An 18898-nucleotide genomic window follows, 5' to 3' on the forward strand; every position below is an offset into this window, starting at 1 on the left:
GTATATTTCAAACTTTTTTATATATACGTTTACTAAACGTCGATTTAACGTTTAGAATATCGACTTACATTAGTCAATATTGTAAACCTTTAATCGACCTTAATTAAACGTAAACATTTATAGATTTAAAATATACGCTTTAAATCTTTTAATTTATACGTTTATTAAACGTCAATCAAACGTTTACAATATTGACTAATATAAGTTGTTATTCTAAACGTTTGATCGACGTTTAATAAACGTTTATTATATTATAATATAGCAATATAACCATTGGTCAGAAGACTCACATAACAGCTTAAGTCACGCGATTTAAATAGGCATAATTAAAACGAAATAAAAAAAATTATTAAAAAATTACTTTTTATTGGCTAAATAATTAATTTAAATGCGTTTACAAGATTCACTTCCTTACAACAACTGAAAGCAAAACGACTGATTAATAAATAATAAACGAGTGTCGGAAGCTAAAAAGTTAAAAATCTCTTATCGCGACAATCTACCTTCCTAAATGCCAACAACTTAATGGACTCAGATGTTTTAGAAATTATTGATTGCAACATTGACACAGTTAAAAAATATGAGTTGCTGGTCTCTCGTTATGAAAGTCCTGCTGCAAGAACTTTTTTCGTAAGTTTTATAAACAGTTTAAATTCATTTCGTAAGCGTTTGTATGATAGTGTAGCAGTAGGTATTCATCTTTGCATTAATTAAGAGGTTTAATAAATAAATTTTTTATTTTTTTTTAATTTAGATGCATATTAGCTTAAATTAGTTACATTTGCTAAAGAAAATTGGTTGAACAGAGCTGGTAAAAGCCACTGCATATAATATGGCGCGACTTTCGGAATTTTCCATGTTTATTTTTGTCAAAAATAAACATGGATGGTACAGGAAATTTTGGAAACTTCCATTCAGAAAATCCTCTATATGTAAAGTTGTTCAGTGTAATTCTAATTTTATTTTATGAATGTACATTTAAATTATTTTAATTAAAATAGTTTTTTGCGGTTACAAAGTTTACATAAGACGATCAGGATAAGAATGTAAAAGATAATGTTGCACAAACAGGTGCATGATAAACAAGTGGTAGACGGTATTCTAGAAAGATTTTTGATAATACATAAACCAGTGATCGAAAATATTTGTTTATGAGTTTATTAATTTTATAAATAATCTTAATATTAATGTAAACTTTTATTTTCTCCTGAGATGATATTTAAAAAATATTTGATAGAAATTTTTTAATATAATATTTCCACTGCCAAAAGCTTGATCATTTAATTTTTTTTAATTATCGAAACATAAACAAGCACAGTGCACAAACATTTTTTCTCTAAACCCCCCTCTAACTCCCCACTATATGAAAATGTTTTATATAAGGTTATAACTTTATACATAGTTTTATAAAATAAAAGTATAGTATAAGTAGTATAGTATAAAAGTTTATAAACATATTATAATAGTTATAAAAAATATAAAAGATAAGACCAGGTCTTTTATAACTATATCTTATTTATAAATTTTATTACTTTTACAACTATATCCTATTTATAAATTTCACGACCTGTATAGCTCTTATTACTTATATAAAGTTAAAAGGTTACAACGTAATTTTAACTTATATTAGTTTTAAAGCTTAAATAAATTAAATTTACGTTAACTAAATCAAAGAAACTAATAGACAAGTTTAATATACGTTTACTTAGACTAAATCTAAACGCTTTATATACGTTAATTAGACTAGATTTAAATGTAAATTAGACAAAATCTAAACGCTTTATATACGCATAATAATCCTATAATAGACGTCTAAAATACGTCTGAATATAGACGTTTTATGGACGTTTGTTCTAAACGTTAATCTGGATTTCATTCTAAACGGATAATTGACCAAATCCGAACGTTTTGTTGAAACGTTGTTTTGACGTTTAGTAGACGTTTGTGTGTTTACTGGGCTGAAGCTTGCCAATCTCCCTCGTAAACCTTCTGTGCCAAATGTCCCCAAAAATTTTCAATTGGTCGTGCTTAAGGCACATTTTGGGATTGGATTCTTTATCAACGTAATAGACATATTGGTCCATCCAATTTAGAGAATCTTTAGAATAATGAGAACTTGCTAAATCTGGCCAAAATAAATAATTAAAGTCTCCATGATACTTAGGAATAAATGGAAGAAGTCGTTTTTCTAAACATTCATTAATATAGATTGTAAATTGATCGCTACAGCCTTGGAAGTGCGAAACAATGGCTCGGACAAACCACGGTCAGATATGGCCATCCACATTAATAATTTTTTTGAAATTTTCTCTTTTCCTATAAAACGAACACTTTCTGGGCATGCCTTTTTGTTGTTTGTGTAGTACCCAGAATTTCCAGGCATGTTGTCCCCTGCAAAACAAAAGTATTTTTCGTCATCGATGACTAGAAGCGATATTGTGTTATAGAGTTGGTTAACTAGTTTCCTGCTTCTTTTCATTGCCTTTATTTGTTGTTCTATAGTGTATTTTGGAGTCTTTTCGCGTTTTCTATATTTAATATTCATTTTTTTTAACTGACGACCAATTGTCGATTGATTTACACCGAATTTAATACCTATTTTTCTATGACAGACCCCTTTTCGATTGCTGACAAGTCTCGTTAATTCGGCTTTCTTTTCTCTAGTCCAGGATGTCGGACAACCAGGGTGTTTTCTATCAGAAAACGATTGAACTGTTTCGAGTCTTTTTAGGTTATCATATATTGTACTTCGAGCAAACCCTTCCTTTTCAAAATGATTTACGATTTTTTTTTTTTTTATATTAGGTTTATTTACAAAAAACATTTTTAGTCGCTTTCGAAAAGATTCTCGTTCAGCTGCATTTAACCTCATTTTAAATAATTGTGTTTCAAATAATAAAGTTTATATTTTAGAGAACGTTTATGCCTACGCATAAAACCACAAAAACTAACTATTATGCTCAAATAATGAAATTAGGATTTGTCCGATAACTTCCGCATCAACCGTTAAGTTTACCCTCGGAGTTTTTGTAGATCGTAGCAAAGCCTTTGACACCGTAGACCATAGCATTCTTATAAAAAAACTCGAAATGTATGGTATTAAAAGCACATATTTAGAATGGCTCAAAAGTTGTCTAAACAGTAGAAAACAATACATAACACGAGAAGAAGGAAAAACTGACTACTTGACTATTACTCGACTATTATTTATTTCTTATTTATGTAAACAATTTCCATAAGTTTTCAAACATTTTAAATCAGTTTTATTTGCAGATGATACGAATTTATTAAATCCTAATGGAGATGTCAACATTTTAATAAAATAGTAAATAGGGAACTTTTAAATCTAGCGGAATGGTTTAAGGTAAATAAATTGTCCTTAAATTTAAATAAAACTAAGTATACGTTTTTTCATAAACTTCACAATAAAGAAAATATTCTATTAAAAATTCCTGATCTTTATATTGGCAGCTCTAAAATAATTAGAGAGTCATCATTAAAGTTTTTAGGAGTGATACTTGACGAAAACTTGACATTGAGAGAGAACAGATAAGAACGTTAGAAGATAAATTTAAAAAAAAAGTTGCCATTCTATACAAAGCTAAGCAATTATTAAACCAAAACTGCTTAAAAATCTTATATTTCTTTTTCATATATTATTATATAAACTATGCAAATATTTCATGGTGCAACTCTAATGTAAGTAAAGTTAAAAAAATTGCTTAGTGGACAAAAACACGCAGTCAGGATTATTTCAAATGCAGGTCGATTTACACATTCTAAAGAACTATTTAAAAATCATCACATACTCAATGCTTTTCAGTTAAATCTTTATCAAATTCTTATATTTATGATCAAACTTCATAATAAATTAACTCCTCCAATATTTAATACACTTTTCAATAAAATTAATCACGTGTACCCATCAAGATTTTCAAATTACAATTACGAGCAACCTAAAATGCACTATTTTTTACTAAATTTTCTATTGCCATCAGAGGTCCTAAATTATGGAACACTTCATTAAATAACCAGCAGAAAAATTGTTCTTCACTTTCTCTATTTAAACAAAAACTCAACCAAAAACTTCTGAACGATGTTAATTAATGAAATTCTTTTTAAGATTCTTTTTTTCTTTTCTTTTTATTATTTTTTTTAATTTTAAATTTTTTTTTTCTTTTTTAACAACTATCTTATTAACTTGTCTCCAATTTAAATCTTCTTTAAGTTATCCTAATAACTTATCTTTTAGTGTTTAGGTGTGATTATTTTTTTTTTTTACGATTTTCTTTTGATTATAGATTAGTAACTGATCTTAACATACTTGTAAATATTTGTATGTAATTTTACAATTTTTTTAATGGTACAAAGTAATTTTATATTTGCATTTTAATGGCTGTACACGCTTGCTGATAAAAGCACGACGGGACGTAGTGATAAGGCAAATATTGTCTTCTTTTAGCCCCGGTCATGTAGATTTTATTTATATAACACATGTATTCTTTTTTTTAATGACGAAATGAATAAAAAATAAAAATAAAAAAAAAATTAAAATATCAAAAACGGGACACAATACTTAAAAAAAACACAAATTTATACATAAGAAAAAACAGGTGCTGTGTTATAAAAATTGGTAAAACTATTCTTACTTGATCATTTTAGTTTCATTTTCATTTTCATTTGATCTGAAATCTTAATGATTAGAGAACATGCACTAAAAATTTCAGCTAAAAAGCTTTTCTTAATCTCAAGATTGAAGTTGCAAAAAAAGAATAAAATTAAGAAGTCATAAAAACAATGACCAAAGTTTTCCGATAAATAGAAATTATTAGCAAAAAAATGAAACTGACCAATAAAAAAGTTTAAGTAAAGTAATAATAATTAAGTATTTTATGCAAAATGAACATATTTTCTGAAAGAATTATAAATTTTGCATTAAATGGTATATCAAAAAAAAGTTAGAGCTTTTTTTTAAATTTAGTATTTTTTTCTATATGAGCCACCTTAATTATTGTTAAATACCAGAAAACAGATCGCCGTGTTTAAAAAAAGAAAAACTTTTATATTATCATCGGTGCGGAAAATAATAAAATAGTCTAAACAGCAGACTTTAGGGGGTTAAATTTATTTTTGAATCTACGATAATACTGAAACTATTAACAAATCGTTGACTAAACATTTTTTTTATTTGCGTAAAGATAAATTTTAGATTTATTTTTATTTTGTACGTATATCGTCGTTTTCGGCCAGTTTTATTTGGGTCCACGTTTTTCACTCAATTTATTAAAGAAAGTTCAAATATAAGTTAATTTAAATTAATATTTTTCCTCAATGTTTTGTTACGCTTAATGTATTATAGTGTTATAAATTAAAACATTTAAAAATTTAAGTTATGTTATAAAAGTTAAGAATAGTTTAAACATATTGTATTAGACCAGGGGTGGCCAGACTTTTTAAAATACAGGCAAAAAAAGTTAAAAAACAATTTTGCGGGCAAAAAATATTTATTTCTACGAAAATATAGGTAGCTAATAACCGTTATAAACATTCGTATCAAAGCAATATAATTACTAAGTGTGTTGAACTTGACAGTCTGAAACTAGTTCTTTGATGTCTGGATTGATTTTGGATGCAGATAGAAGTATCACATTACCAAGATGGTTGTCTCCTAAATATCCAAATATTTTAACGGGCATTTAAAAAAGTATCTGCAGGCATTTTTTTGCCCGCGGGCAGTGGTTTGGCCATCAATATACTGCATATTCTAAGTGTGCATTAACTCCAAAGAAATTATATTTATGAGTTGTTTAAATAATTTGGATTTACGATTTAATTTCTATTAAAATTTTATTATAAGTTTGTTGACACAACCTTTTACGCAAGAAAAAATAAAAAATCAAAGTTTTTTTTTCGGTGCCAAAAATTTGTTGAAATAATTTAAGAAAATATTTCAAAGAAAGTCTATGAATTAAAAATATTTAAACAAGTATATCTTTGGAACTAAATAAGCTACAGAAGTGGTTGAAACCATTTTGGTAATAAAATATATTAAGGAATCCAATGCATTTAAAGTACAAAATATTTACATTCGCTATATAATTTGCCTTAACTCCTTACTTCAAACAAAGCAAATAAGTTAAAAATTTTTCAATTACGCTTGTACTTGATATTGTGTTTACTGTAACCATTTTTCTTTTTTCTATTTATCTCTTTTAATTTCTTTTTCTTTTTTTTACACATCTGTTTTATCACATTATATATTACTTTATTATTAGCCTTATTATTATGTATTTTATTACTGAGCGTTAATCTTATTTATTATGATTTTTTATTTTAATAAATGGCTCTGGTTTACCTTCGCGTGGTGTATATCATTACAAATCATTATTTTTTAGTTTCATTAGTGGAATTTAAAATTTTAATCATTTACTAAAAGTCAAGAGACTAATTAATTACAACGTGAATTTTGTTTACAACAATTTCTATAATTTCAAGTAATATCTTTTCAAAACATTAAAAAAAAATTTTGGTTGGAGGTGAGAGGATCAAAAAGCCCTTTTCAGGAGAAATTAAATACGTTGATGCATCTTGTTTAAACCTCATATAAATTTTTATAATTTTTAAACCTCATATAATTTTTTTAAGGTAAGGGGAAGGACTTTTGCATGCCACTACCCCTAAGTCAAATTATACAACACTAGTATAACGTTGTAATGAGTAAAGTATAAATTTTAATTGTTATGCTAGATTTTTTAAATAAATCGTTTTTGATATCAGTATGTGTTAAACAATCACAACCATATCCACCCCTAACAAAAAGATATACCTCTCATATTTGCTGTAGGTTTGGGAGCAAAATATAAGAACTTCTGTTTCATAAAAATGACATTTTACATTAATAAAGTACTTTTTTATGAAAAAAACTTTTATTTGTTCGGGGGAAAAATTGTAGTTTGGTATCCCCCTCTAGCCCTCCGGCAACGCCCTTTGGCTAGACGCCAATATAAATTTGTAGCTCAATCTTACACCTATCTTTTGATATCAAGTTATAGACATTTCGACAAGAATTGAAAAAGTTATAATATATTGCGTTAAGAAAAACTTTATTTTGACCACAGTTTCTTTAACAATTTCATATATTTTAAATTCGTAACGTAAAACCTCATAACTTTGAATTGTCCAATTTTGATAATTTTTTCACCTTTAAAATACTGTATTAATGCTCTTTCCAACGATATTTAAAATTAGTTAAATTTAAAAACTTCAAGTCACATGCCTAATTTATAGTATTTATAGTTTGATTGCATATTGCTATAACCACTATTGTTATTACTATTTTATTATTAATGACTTCTATTGTGACTGTTATTACCACTTTTGCTATTGTTGTGATTGCTATTATTTTATTGTTATTAATAACAATAAAAAAATAGCAATAACAAAATTAAAAGTAAAATAATACTAATAACAATAATAAAAAAATACCCAGTGACCCCACCCTCGCCGCCGCGAGGATGGGGTCACTGATCTTGATCGAGATGGTTGGGTTATTCCTTGATCGAGATGGCTGGTTTATTCCTTCATCAAACTTTGTAAACGGCTGTAAAGCCGTTGGTTAAGCAAGAAAGGAAATATTTGTATTTCTAAAGAAGTTTCATCTAATCTAATTGCTTTCATCTTGATCTAATTGCTCTTTAACTGAATGAAGTAAAATCTCTGGTGAAATTGATTTAGTCATTTGAATTCGTCACAATTAGTTACTTTGTAACGAAAAAAAATAAAGTCTCAATTTGCAACGTCTCGATTGTTTTTTTTATAACTTTTTAAAGTGTAATTAATTGAAACGTAACGTAATGTAACTAAATCTAGATTTGAGACGTAACTAAAACACGTCTCAAACATAGATTTTTTCAACGTTACGTTACGTCAAAATTGGTTACCCTTTGAAAAAAAAAAGGACGTAATAAAACGTAAAAATATTTATATTGTGACTAACCCACAATCGTGTGTTAATTTTTTTTTAAATTAACGTTTATAAAAATTTTTTGCTGAATACCGTAACTCATGAGTTACGGTATTTAACAATGCGTTTGTCGAACCATTTGTAACTAAAATTTTTTTTTTTAAACTGCTAATTATCATCGTTTATTTTAATTGTAAAATAGATTCGTCTTAATTAGTTACTTTTTTTTTTGTAACTAATTTGTCACTAAAAAAAAAGAAGAAGTTACAATTCGCAAAATTACGTCTCAATTATTTCATTACGTAATTTTGCAAATTTTAACTTTTTTTTTTAGTACTTTTATAATTATGTGCTTTAGTACTTTTATAACTATAAAAGTGCAACTCTTAAAAAGTGTAAACTGAAACATAACTTAACGTTAAGAAAAATCTATATTTGAGACGTATTTTAACTGGATTTTGTTACGTTAAATAACGTTTTTTTTGGTCGATAATACAAGCATAATACTTCAAGATTTTTATAAACCCACTAGCAAAAATGTATATAAAAGGTCAACCTTTCTTTTGTTTACTCTGTTTGAGTATCATGCACTCTAAGTTTTTTAAAATGTGTAGTTCGCACTCTCTGTGTAATTTCTGTCTTCAACAAAACACCACTCAACAAAACTCTTTTTAGTAATGCCAAACCAAAATGAACGTTTTTGACGTTGTTGAAGCCCTCGAAAAAATAAGCCTTAACAATCAACTGAAAGCTTACAGTTTATATACGGCAGTCGTGCAATAATAGAAGTTATTAATGCCAGGGCAACCCTGGGGTGCTCGGTACTCATTACAACTTTTATTATTGCTCGGTACTCAAAGGGCTGGACATTCTCAGGTATCATCACATCTTAAAAATCAAATCCATTACCGAAAAAAACTACAAACCCACGTGTCAGTCTTTGGCTTCCGATAGAATCAAAAAACCTCAACCTCATTTATTGCATTCAAGAGACCCACAGCACTGATAAAACGGCTGTTGAACGGGCAAAAGAATGGCAAAATAAAACAAACGGCTGCTCCATATGAAACAACGGTTCAAGTCACGAATATGGCGTTACCATTCTTTTTTAAAGGAAACCAAATGTGAAGAAATTACTCAAGATAAAAGAGGAAGAATTCTTGCTGTCATGGTAAACATTAGGAAAACAAAATCTAGAATAATCAACGTCTATGCTTCAAACATCCATAACAAAAAAGAACATTTTTTTTAAAATTAAACAAACACGCACGAATATATTATTTTTTAATGTTAATGGGTGATTTTAACATGGTTGAAAACCCAAGTCTTGACCAATAAAGCGGTGATTTACTAAACAAAAACCATCAGGTTGGCTCTAAAAACTTAAGCGAATTTAAAAAGTTGCACAAGGTGAATGACGTCTTTCGTACTCTTTATCCTCAAAAACTTTTATTTAGCTATGAAAAAGAGGATACAAGTTTTAGAAGTAGAATAGATAGAACTTATGCATCGGGTAAAATTTTAAACGACTTCACTTGCGAATTTATTAAAAATGTTCTTAGTGACCATATTGCAGTTTTTAGCGAGATAAAACTAAAAAAAATTAATGCGAGAGGGCCTGGATACTGGCATTTTAATAAAAGTTTACTTGGCAACGAATCGTTCAAAGATAAACTCAAAAATGGCTTTGAAAAAAATAAAACTTAAAAATCATAAGTACGCAAACAGCAACCAATGGTGGGACTTAATGAAAACCAGAATTAGAGATATTGCAATTGGCACCGCAAAATTTTATAAATAGGGAGATTAAAAAACGAGAATTTTTTTTAGAAAAACAAATAGAACATGAAAACAAAAAAACAAATAAAAATAACGAAAAAATAAAACAACTACAAAAAGACCAAAAAGAACCGTTTAACAACAAAGGAGTATTTGTTAGGACCAAACAAAGAATAATTGAGAAAGGAGAAAAACCTCCTAAGGCCTTGTTCCAACTAGAGAAAAATAATCAAAAGAAAAAAACAATTAAAAAGATTAGAAGCGGAGAAAACTCTTACAATGATACAAAAAGTATAATTAAGACTATAAGAAACTTTTATAAAAATCTCTACAAAAAACAAAAGTTAAATAAAAAAAAGCAAGATTCTTTCCTAAATAACATGAAAATTCAGTAGTGAGGAATTATATAATGCGGCAAAATCCCTGAGTAAAGGGAAAACCCCAGGAATCGATGAAATCCCCGTCGAATTCGACCAAGAATACTGGGAGGAACAAACTAACCTTATTAACTCCAACATATTTGATGAAACAAACGAACTCTCTTGGTCTCAAAGGGCAGCATTAGTTTGTCTTCTGCCCAAAGATGGCGACCTTTCAATCATACAAAATTGGTGCCCAATCTCTTTACTTTGCGCGGATTATAAAATTATAACAAAAGTGCTCGCCCTTAGACTCTCTAAAATACGAAACTGCATACTAGGGCCGTCTCAAACGTGCTCAATAACTGAAAGGAACATCTTTTCAAACTTGTTTCTCATAAGAGATGTCATTCACTACGCGACATTGTGCTTAAAAGTATTACAATACGCTGATGACACGTCTCTGTGTGTGAGAAGCCATGAATCAATAGCCGAAGTCTTTAAAATACTAGATAACTTCGAGGAGGCTTCTGGCTCAAACATCAACAAAAATAAATTTAAAGCTTTGGTACTGGGTGGTTTTAATTTTATTGCTTACGAAAGCCCTTTAATTGACTCCGATGCAAAAAAGCAGAAAATAGTAGGGTCAAACTCAACAGGTATTAAAATACTAGAAGCAACGTTCCATATAGACCTCGCTTATACAGCGCGCTTAAATTAGCATAAAGCGATAGCTAATTTAGGAAAAAACTTTCGAATTTAAAATACAGAATCGTGTCTTTGAGATGTAAAGGAGTTTTCGTGAGCACTTTTGCGTTATCAAAGATATGGTTCATAGCTAACGTTTTTCCGATCTCGAAGCATGACGCGAAAAAAATAAACAAGGAAATATCTGTTTATCTCTGGTAAAGCTTAAATCCTGAACCAGTTAAAAGAGAAATCCTTAAACTTCCAGTAGACAAGGGAGGTTTAGGAATTTTAGACGTTCAAAAACAATCCCTCGCAATTCGACTAAAATACCTATTCCAAATAAAAGAATCTAACAATCCCCATAAAAGTTATTATTTACAAAAGTACTACTTGACCTACCCCTTAACAAATATTGCAAAAATAAAACACCCACAATGGCTTTATTTAACAACAGTCCCAAATCTTTAAATACCCTCCCTTTTTTCTATAAGGACTCAGTAGAAAATTTTAAAAATGATTTGAAATTATTCCAAATTGTACATAAAAATACAAGAAACATTTACATACACCTACTAAATCAAAGGGAGAATGGAGCCATAAAACTAAAATAAATAAAGAGAATAAAGCCATAAAGGGATGTATAAAAAAATAAAGAGATGTCTACATCCCTTTATTTTTTGTAGCAAAGTCAGAACTGTATGGAAAAAATAGAGATTTATTTATGAAAAGCTTATTTCCTTCAAACCTTATAATTCTGTGCATGCCCTATTTCTATTGAACATTGAAGACCTACCCAAAAATGATAAAAAAGCAAAACTTGTTACAACTTTAACAAATATAATTACAACACAATTGTGGAAAAGTAGAAATTTAAAGCTAAAAGAAAACCAATACATATCCGCAACAAGAACTGTGGAAAATGTAATTAAAGAAATAAAGTATATTTGGAAAATTAAATACAACAAATATCTAAGAGAAAACAATGTTAAAAAGTTTTATAAGTTGACCTTAGTCGTCCGGTGATGGCGAAGGTTGTGTGTCTATTATTTAAGGTCCTAGGGTAATAGCCACAGCATATTTATTATAAGCACAAGTTTTTTATTTATTATGTATACCAAATATAATATAAACCAAATGTGTATATTTTATTCCTACTAAAAACAAAAACTACTTGTAAATCCTTTTTAAAGGATATTTTTGGTTATAGTTTGGTTATTGTAAATATATATTCCCAGGAAAAAAAGTATAGAATTCTATAGAATTCTATAGAATTTCTATAGAATGTCTATTAATTTCTATAGAAATTGCTATAAAACTTTTTTTTCTAGAGAAAAAAAAGTAGAAAAAAAAGTTCTATTGGAATTTCTATGGAAATTAACAGAGATTCTATAGAAATTCTATAGAATTTTATGGAACTTCTATAGACCATATGTTCCAAAAGTTTATAGAAATTCTATAAAACTTTTTTTCCTGGGTTATGGAGAACCGCCCCTCAGTTGTAAAAGTCCCAATTTGTAAATTCTTTTCAATGAAATAAATGTAAACTTGTTGTTAAAAAAAAAAAAAAAATTCTGTCTACACTCTCTAATCTATCTTTCTGTTTAGAATCTTTTACTAAGTCATGGCATTTTTTTACTCTCTCTCTTTCTCAATGTATAAAGTTCTCTCTATATATACTGATCTCTCTCAATATGCATGCATATATGAAAAAATAATTAATTATGAGGGTACCGTAGGCTACAATGTTACGTGTCATAAGGTCAAACAATTACGTGTTGTTACGTAACATTTTTCACGTAGCGTTGCGTTACAATGTTACGTCTCGGTTACGTAAAATAACAGACATTTTGCACGTAACATAACGAATCTAGTTTACGTTACAATACGTAACGTAACTTTAAAATGTTATAGGGGAGCTTGACAATATTCTGGTTTAAAACTCTTAAAACAATAAACTTTATCGGTGTCTTGTTTCAATCAGAAAATATCTCTTTAGATGGTGAGATAAGGCTTATAAAGACTCTTATTGAGGATCTTACTAGAATGTAGTCTTCTTGATCCAACCTTATTAATAAAATTTGATTGACTCGGTAAGTATGTTATGATTTTCCATTAGATTTTGTTCACGTAAAAAAGACAGGAAAAAAGCCGATTTTCACGAAAATGAAAAAAAATATATATTTTTCTTCACTTTCGTGGAAACTACTGTAGCAGTTTCGTGGAAACTATTATAGTAGTATACTACTACTTTATAGTTCTATATTTCTTATTTTTCTTTTTTTATTATATTTCAAGTTAGGGTACTATAAAGTTCTATATTTTTTACTTAGGGTAAGAAATATTGAACTTTATAGTTTTATATTTTTTATTTTTTTATTATATTTAAGTTAACATTAAGGGTCTTCCATAAAGTAGGGGAAAACCGGGTAGCCTCGGACATTAAAGGAAAAAATAGATTGTACACATGTACTAACAGAAAACAAAGTGTTAAAAGACTTTTTTAAAAGTATAAATATTTATCTATTGAATTAGAAAGAAAAGAAAAAAAATTAGTGTACCTTATTAATTTACAAAACATAATAGAAAAAATGTAAAAAAAAAGACATGTTTCAAAATTGGAGGGTAGCCCCGGACACATAGTTTAACCATGATTTTACCTCTTTTTTACTCGTGTGACACAATTATAGTATATAATTAATTAGCAATGGACTAATCTCAACACATCGCTGTTAAAAACGGCCTCTGATATATAAAAAGTGGGGTTGAAAATGTCGTCATTTAGAAGTATAAACATTATCTTTTTACTAATAAAAATAAACACGTTAAAAGCACTTTTCTTAACACTTAGGTCTTTTTATTGGAATTTAATGAGTTACTATTATGGGTTTGTGTATTATATTAAATGTATTATTATTTATATAAAAAAGTAGCTTATTTTTAATATGTAAATGCATTAAGTTGATCCCGATCATACCTCATTCACAAATACTAATTTTAGGAAGGAATTAAAGTATTAAGCGAATTTTTTAAAATTAATATTGTAAATAAAAATGTGTCTTTAATCAATAAAAAGTTTTTAGTTAACATAAATATTAGGTATAATATTATGTGAATCAAAAAGTTTTTAGTTTTATATGATGATAAATCGCCCTTCTGGTGGTGGAAACAATATCTTGCACTCCCAGTCAATCGCTTCGGTAAATTATGATAGATATTTTGCATATGCCATATATTCACTCAAATAATGTTTAAGTATTTAAAATCATATAGCTTTTTTAGTTTAGGCTGTATATCAAGTGTCCGGAGGTACCCGCCGTCCGGGGCTACCCGACTCTCCACTACGTATGCAGTTATGGAGGAGGGGCGTAAAAAATGTGAATAAAATCTACTTTGTGAATGAAATCTACTTTCAGCTAAAGCTACTTTTACTGTTTTTGTTTATAATCTTTAAACCTTTATTAAAAAAATTTTGAGCGTAGAAATTTTTAAATTTTTATTTATTCAGCAAGGTGAACCTTTTATCTTTTTTGCATTTTTTGCTTATATGAGGATTGAATTTTTTTTGCAGGGTTAAAATAAAATCTTAATCGTTAACTTTTTGTAACCTGTTGTTACGGTACTCCTTTCCGATGTGTGTGTGTGTGTGTATATATATATATATATATATATATATATATATATATATATATATATATATATATATATATATATATATATATATATATATATATATATATAAAGAGATCTTGAAAAGAGTATAAATATATAGGAATTGGTTGATAAATATGGATGAATTACTAGGATTTGTAAAAAAAAATATCTATATAATTGTATACATATACCATTTTTTAAATATTCTAATATTAAATAAAATGGAACTTCAAAACAAAAATATTAAACTCCTTTGCAGAGTTTGTGGACATTTACTTGGTAAAAGCATTATTTTATAGGAGAAATTCTTAAAGTAAAATTAGAGAAACAGTTTCATGTTGAAATGGCAGATTTGGAAATTGTCCATCCTCCAAAAATGTTTAAAAAATGTTATTGTACAATAAACAATGTGCTTTCAAGAAAAACATCAACTGCCCTTGGTCTCTGTACAAAATGGAAACCACACTGTGATGACAGTTTTACTTGCCAATCAGTAAAAAAGCTTAGAAAAAGTTTAGTAGTTTCTAAACAACAATCTAGAAATAAAGCAAGATGTAGTGGCCGCCAAAAAAATGATTCAAAGATGTGGACATTTGCAATGTTGACTACCAGAAAAGAAGCAATAACCATAATACATGGTGAAGACATAGATATATCAGAGCTAAATAATGAGTTAAATCCTCATTTGCAACATTGCTTATGTAATATATGCGGTAAAATTCCAAAGCAACCTTCAACTTTAAAAAAATCCGAGCATCTTTTCTGCCTTTTTTTGTATTGTAGAGAATATAAAGTTAAAGCCAATTAGTAAAGCAATACATCCTCAATGCCAAGAACATTTATTATATAAAGATTTATTAACAAGTAATAAAACAAATTCTCTCTAAAATTTTGACTGTTGCATGTATTTTATGCCAAATGAAACTTAATATAATTCAAGAATGGTTGGTTTTTGGTTACTTTATTAACTGTTAATAAACTTTTTCTTATTTAATTTGTGAACTCTTTTTAATAATTTTTTAAACAATAAAGAGTTTTTTTTTGTTATCTATCAGTTACAGATAACATATTCGTGATCATAATTTATTTTCATAAATTAAACGAACGTCATTAAAACTTTACGTTATTGAATTAACAATAAACAAAATATCTTATTTTTAAATATTTACATCAAAATAAATCGTGCATTTTTTAAACTGTTATGACAAAAAATAGCTTTTGAATTTAAAAGAAATTTATATATTTAATTCCTTAAGATAAAACTTAAAACACTTTATTTTTTAAACTAATTTTTAACAACAACAAAAAAAATTATGAAACAAACTGTTTCTTAAACAAAAAATCTATTAGTTTACAATTGCGGTTAAATGCGACTTACTTACTTAGCGACTTTATTTCTTCTGAATAAACGTCACCTTAACGACAATCAAAAGATAAATAAAATATTCTAAAAGATAAAAGTTTTTGTGTAGCGCAAAACTGCTGAACGCGTAGGCAAATCGCCTTTTCGCAAGCAAAATGCGAGCTGCGTAACGCTTCTTAACAAGGCCTGATATATATATATATATATATATATATATATATATATATATATATATATATATATATATATATATATATATATATATATATATATATATATATATATATATATATATATATATATATATATATATATATATATTTAATGTGATATCAAGTACTGTTATATCACTTTATTGTGAATGTATAAAGTGTATATAGTACATTATATACTATTTTGTATAAGTATTTTAGCCTGTTTTGTTTTCATCTGTTTCACAAGCTTATGTTTGCAGCTTTTTGGAAAAGAAAATGCTTCAATTTAGTTTTCCACAAATTGATTTGATTTGTGATTTGATTCCGCGAATCAAAACCTGCTTCGAGATTCAAAAATTTCAAAACAAAAAATGTCGATTTGCAGGGCCCTAATATATATATATATATATATATATATATATATATATATATATATATATATATATATATATATATATATATATATATATATATATATATATATATATATATATATTCTATGTATATAAATTATGTATATATATATATATATATATTTATATATATATATATATATACATAACATATATATATATTTTATGTATATAAACTATGAATATATATATATATATATATAATATATATATATATATATATATATATATATATATATATAAATATTATGTTACTAACATATAACAATATTATGCTCTCTTCTTTAAGAATATTGACCACTCTTTTTGTCAAATCTATTCTACAAATAGAGTGCTCAATATTCTTAAAGAAGAGAGCAATAATAAAAGAGTCAAACATTTATATAGTTTTTTGTTCTTTGACAGTCTGTTCAACTCCTTCAGAAGGTTTAACAAAAAAATAGATAAGAAGTGTTTATACTATATATATATATATATATATATATATATATATATATATATATATATATATATATATATATATATATATATATATATGTATATATATATATATATATATATATATATATATATATATATATATATATATATATATATATATATATATATATATATATATATATATATATATATATATATATATATATATATATATATATATATATATATAGCCACATCGGAAAAGAGTACCATAGCCACAGGTTACAAAAGTTTAATGATTAAGATTTTCTTTTAACCCTGCAAAAAAAATTGAATCCTCATATAAGCAAAAAATGCAAAAAAGATGAAAGGTTTATCTTGCTGAATAAATTTAAATTGAAAAATTTCTACGCTCAAAAATATTTTAAAAAAGGTTTAAAAATTGTAAACAAAAACACTAAAGTTGCTTTAGCTGAAAGTAGATATTATTCACATTCAGAGGTCTTGTATTTTATTTGAAAAATTTCTTCGTACAGCTGCAAGTTATTTTCAAAATAATGTCATGAAAAAACTAGTTAAAAACCTATTTAATTATCTAAAATTAAACAAGTTACTCGTTGTCAATTATTAGTTTTTATAATGCCATTACCGTAGCCATTTTAAAAATTCTTCAAGAAATGTAGTTCCACTGCGCATGCGTATAATAACTTTCCTCTTACAAACGACCGAGATACCTCCTTCAAACTAGATTTCAGTATTTTTTAAGAAAAGCACCGAATTTCTTGAGAGAGCTCCTAAATTAGTGATTTTACTGAGTACGTACTTTATGGGTTCCCCCTTACTTTGATTGTTGAAATTTGGTAGCAAACAATTATCAAATTTATTAAAAAATAATTAAGATAAAAAAAAAAGAATAAAAAAAACATTACAAGCAGTCAGATTTTTTATTTTGTTTGTAAACTTACTAGAATATAACATGATGTGACCATTATTTTTGTTGATTCGCTTCTTATTTCTTAAACCCATATATGAAAAAAAGGAAGATAAATTTGATCTATTCAGTCAAGTTGGTCCGAAAAGAAACATTTTACGCATGTGGCGTACTTCCTTATTGTTCCATCGAGACTAACGAGTCTCTAAACTCAATTAAAACACGTCTCACGATGTCAGAAACGACCGAGAAGAGATATCAGCCGGATACGTGATTCCAATTTCGAATTTTTTTATAGTAAAAAAAAAACAACGTTTATTATTGATATTTAATCATATTAAAGGATTAAAGAGTATTATTAACAACAAAGCGTTGCTTTAAAACTGCTGCATAAATTTTAGTTGAATAAAATTAATAAATAATTGTGTTCATACCTGTTAGAAATTAATATGAAAATTAGAAGTAAAAAAATATTTATTTTTTGCTAGAGTTTCAATTTAAAACACACAAAACATTTAATTTAAATGTTTTAAATTTTGAATGTTGCATTTAATGTTAATATGTGTTCAGTTTTGAGTTAATGTGAATGTGTGTTCAAGCTTATGTGAATATGTGTTTAATTTAATGTGAATATATGTTTTCAGTTTTAAGTTGTGGGGAGTATTGCTTTTAATTGTTTTTAACTTAGGTTATGATACAATTTTAATAATAAAAATATAAGATATTGTATTTCAAAGTCTTATAGTATTTTGTTATTATATCTTCAACATAAAATTTTATTCTAAAAATATTGTAGCTGATATTAAGTAATAATATCAACAAACTTTTTTAGGTTTTTTTTTTATTAATTTGCTTTAATTTTTATTGATTTTGATTGCTGACAATTTTCATTATTAAATATTGCTTTGTTAAATATAAACTTTAGTTTTAGTTTTACTAAACAAAATGGCAGATGAATATGAAGAGTACAACTATGATGACAAGTTTCATGCTGAATCTGGTTCACGTAAAGGCAAATCAAAAAAAGATGTGAGAAAAGAAGAGTCGATTGCTAAACCAAAACCTGGTGCTGAACGCAAAGTTGTTGAGACAATTGCTAATTCTGAACAGAAACGAAAAGAAGAACATAAAGAAA

This window comes from Hydra vulgaris, chromosome 15 (assembly GCF_038396675.1).
Source record: "Hydra vulgaris chromosome 15, alternate assembly HydraT2T_AEP".
Lineage (NCBI taxonomy): Eukaryota > Metazoa > Cnidaria > Hydrozoa > Anthoathecata > Hydridae > Hydra > Hydra vulgaris.